The sequence below is a fragment of the Heterodontus francisci genome, chromosome 35 (genome assembly GCF_036365525.1).
Source record: "Heterodontus francisci isolate sHetFra1 chromosome 35, sHetFra1.hap1, whole genome shotgun sequence".
NCBI lineage: Eukaryota > Metazoa > Chordata > Chondrichthyes > Heterodontiformes > Heterodontidae > Heterodontus > Heterodontus francisci.
Genome location: NC_090405.1, coordinates 26,955,742 through 26,959,680, shown reverse-complemented (window position 1 = coordinate 26,959,680; position 3,939 = coordinate 26,955,742). Strand labels below are relative to the sequence as shown.

The 3,939-nt window shown below is 43.0% G+C and overlaps 1 non-coding gene across 1 annotated transcript; it reads right to left on the bottom strand.

Moving 5' to 3' along the window:
• Nucleotides 1-779: 779 nt before the first annotated feature.
• Nucleotides 780-851, bottom strand: trnaw-cca (transfer RNA tryptophan (anticodon CCA)). Its single transcript has one exon. It is a non-coding gene; the product is annotated as a tRNA-Trp (tRNA).
• Nucleotides 852-3,939: the final 3,088 nt, after the last annotated feature.

The following is a 3,939-nucleotide window of genomic DNA, read 5'->3' as shown; positions in this document are numbered from 1 at the left end:
TTGGAATAGAGAGATATCAAGGATGGGAAATATTTACATTGTCAGCTTTAGCTTATTCTCTATCTCCTTGTGTCCTTTTCCCCAGTTTTTGAATCTTTCGGGGCCGGGAGAACATTTGATTTGCTGCATATGTCCCAAACTGAAGCCTTTTCCACATCTCTGGGCGGTCAGACTTGCTCTGTCTGTTTTTGCTGCTCGTGACTATTAACGAGAACAGGCCATGAGTTCAATGTTTATCAGCAAACGGAAGATAATTGGAAAGAATTCTGTGTTACTCCAGACCAGTGACAAAGATGCAATGGATGTTATTCAAAATAAATTCCCTTTGACATTTTATGTAAACTTGTTTGCATCTAAAAGTTGGATTTTAAGTGTTACAAAAATGTGTCAAATTAATGACTGACCATGTGACAGCGCACATGGGGATCAAATCCACAGCCTTGTTGTTATCAACACTGCGTCCTAACCAACTGAACTAAGCGGCCTATAGACAGAGCCAGGTATGGGTTTGAGCCGCACGCTGGGCGGTTTGTGTTTTATTTCTCACACTGGGTGACAGAGCGATTGTACAAACAATGGACACATCACATCCCTGAAACATTGTTCTGATATAAAACAGTGTGAAATAAGAACTGAGCATGGAAATGGAACGGAACCAGAAATCAGGACTTTAATCTATTGAAGTTGATCTTGAAATTCAACCATTCACTGAACATTCCAATAGGTCGAGCTCTCTTCTGATATAAAATCCAGGAACTTGAGCTGCTGCAAAACATAACTGAGCCTGACGTGATTTGAACACACAACCTTCTGATCTGGAGTCAGACGCGCTACCGTTGCGCCACAAGCTCACAGATAAAGCAAAAGCTTCCATTCCTGGCAGATTTACTTCTTGTTCAGATTCAGTGATTGAAATTAATTCAATCCTCATCTGACCTCCGCTCTGTAAAGGCCTGCCACCCGACCTGAACCCGACGGGACCCGTGTCGGGTTCAGGTCGTGTCGGGTCGCTCTTCCGGGTCTGGCTTTCGGGCTCGGGTCAGGGCGGGCCAGGTTCGGGACGGGCTGGGTCCAGGTCGGGCTGAGTCCGTGTCGGACACACACAGTAAGTATTACATTTAACTCTGCTGGGAAGTTGAGTTTAATAAGTGTCAAAAGTTGAAAAGCCAACCTAAGCTGGGAGTCCGGGTCATCAAGGAGGGAAACTCTGAGTCTGCTCAGTGAGCAAGTGAGCATCTCTATGACGTCATTGCGCTCATGCTGCAGCTTCCTGTAGATTCGGAATCGGGAGGTAGATAAAGTGAACATTTCGGTGGTCGGGTAAGGTTCGGGTTAGTTTGGGCGTGGGAATAAATGGAGATACTCGGGCCGGGTCGGGCTCGGGTCCAATGTGGTTCTGTCGGGTTCGGGTTGGGTATTTTTTCCTGACCTGAGCAGGCCTTTACTGCTCTGTCAGTTCAGTGCCTTATTTAAAATATTACTTGGAGTTCTGTTTTACAGGGTCTCGGCTGTTTAAGTGTTTCTCAGACCCACTACTCTGATTAATCAGACATTTTGCTGTTAACTGCTGCTGCTACAATTGAAATGTAAAAAAGAATTTCCAGTGACCTGCAACCAATGGACAAATACATTTCAGAAAGTTAAAGCTCATTCACCAATCCACAAATGTGTTTTTCTGCTTATATTTATAAACAACTCCTTCTCTCCACTATGAGAACTATACAATCACTCCAGTTATTTGAAAGTTAGTATAAGATGTTCCAGTTCATCAATTTTAAAACTGCAGCAGGTATTTTCCAGAAAACTTCTCTGTTGGAACCTCAGTCCCATTTAGATTGAAAGTGGACAATTAATGTATTCACTTGTTCATTGTGGACAGGTGTCTGACTTCGAATAAATCTCATTAACTTTCAATGAGGTGGCAGTATTTCTGTGCTCCCATTTTACACAGTCTGTCCTGTTCATGCACCATGTTTTTATTCTCCTCTCCCATTCTCCACAGGATACAGATTACAAGCATCATCAATCTAGCTGTTGAAAAGCATTGGAAGAATCTGGTCACACAGGTATTGAAACATTCATTTTCTGCCATTTTACAAGTTGGTTGCTTTAAACACAGTACAATGTGCAATCATCTTGAAAAGAGATTCTCTTCAATATCCAATACAAACTGAATTACAAACCTGACAGACAAACACAGGAGAACAAGTGACTAGTGAACACAAACCTCGTGGTGCTCATTTTCAGATTTATTGCAGTCATCTTACAAAAGAAGTGAAAGAATATTCCAGTGAAATGATTTGGAAAGTAGGTGTGACTTTTGTTGGTGCCTTTCTTTGCTCTGTTGATGAAACTTTCTTGCACCTGACTCCTGTTCATGTCTCTGTTTCCTCTATTGAATGAGGAAGGAGGTATTTGATCAGAAATCAACTGGATTGTGTACCTTTGAGAGGGGATTTCTGCACCATCAGGGCTGGAAACAGGAGTGAGTGAAAGACAATGTGTGGAGTTTGATTTTGTACAGAGGGAGAGCAAATCTAACAGGACTGTGAGATATTGGCCTGGATTTTACAGCCCCAATAGCGGTGAACTCTGAGACTTTCACTGCTATTGAGGGTCTGAACAGCACTGCAACTGCTGGTACATGCACACACTAACACCAGCATCTGGAAGTTGTGGTGGTGAGAAATGTGCTTAGAAGGAGCCTCTGATCATAATCGCACCAGCCCACTCTTTAAAGTGACAGGGACCTGTAGTTCAGCAATTTGGGCTCATTGCCCACAATGTACCCTGATTTTTACCTGGGTTGGATTAAAGCCGGTACCAACAGGCTCAGGGCTGCTCGGGAAGGACTTTTCTGTTGACACAACAGCTCCACTATTCCAGGAAGACACCGGCAGCAGCAGTGGTCAACTTTCAGAGGGAGTACAGACATTTTAAATGTTGTATTTTATTTCTTAATTGTATGTAAGTTTTTAGCATGGCCTTATCAGAGTTCTTAAATTTACATCTGACTTTTTATTAACAAGATTGAAGTGCTTTTAAAAGATCTCTAAATGTATATGACTTTTTATCAAGATTTACTTGGCTTCTTTGTAAAGACTCGAGCAAGATTGAAGTGACTTTTAAAAACTACATCTTATCCTTTAAAATCCTGCTTCCATGTAGATGACATTGGAAGATGGCTTCAGAATAGCTTAGACTATCTTTCTAACAGGTACTGCAACAGCTTAAGACCTACTTTTCTGCAAAAGCTGGTGAATTACCTTCCGGGAGCGGAGAGGAGCGGAGCGGAGCAGACCTATATGGACCGATATGAGGAGAACGCCGAGAGCGGAGCCTATAAATCCAATCCGAGGATCGAGGCCCAGTCTCTTACCTTCCGGGAGTGGAGTGGAGATCTTCCAGTGTGCTGGAGTTTTGAAAAAAAAGAAGCCAACTGTGATGTCAGAGGAGAGCTGCAAGGTGATTGGTTGGTGAGTCACTGCTGTTAGTGTATTTAAATATCATAAAGAAAAGGGCAAAATTTTTTAGTTGAAAAAAAAACCTCTGCTGATAAGTTGAGTACTACTAAAGTGTTTTTTTAATTCAGTGTAGCTTATGAAGGACTTTAGATTGTAGTGGGTAGAACAAGGCCCCTAGTGTCATTAGTATTTTTTAATTAAGGGAGTAACTAATTAATCTAAGGGTAAGTCATGGCAGGAGAGCTCAGCCCCGTGATATGCTCCTCCTGCGCTATGTGGGGATTCAGGAACCCTCCCAGTCTCCATGACGACCATGTGTGCAGGAAGTGTATCCAGCTGCAGCTACTGGCTACTCGCATTATGGAGCTGGACCTGCGGGTGGTTTCACTGTGGAGCGTCCACGAAGCTGAGGACGTCATGGATAGCATGTTTAGTGAGGTGGTCGCACCGCAGGTAATGGATGCACAGGCAGAAA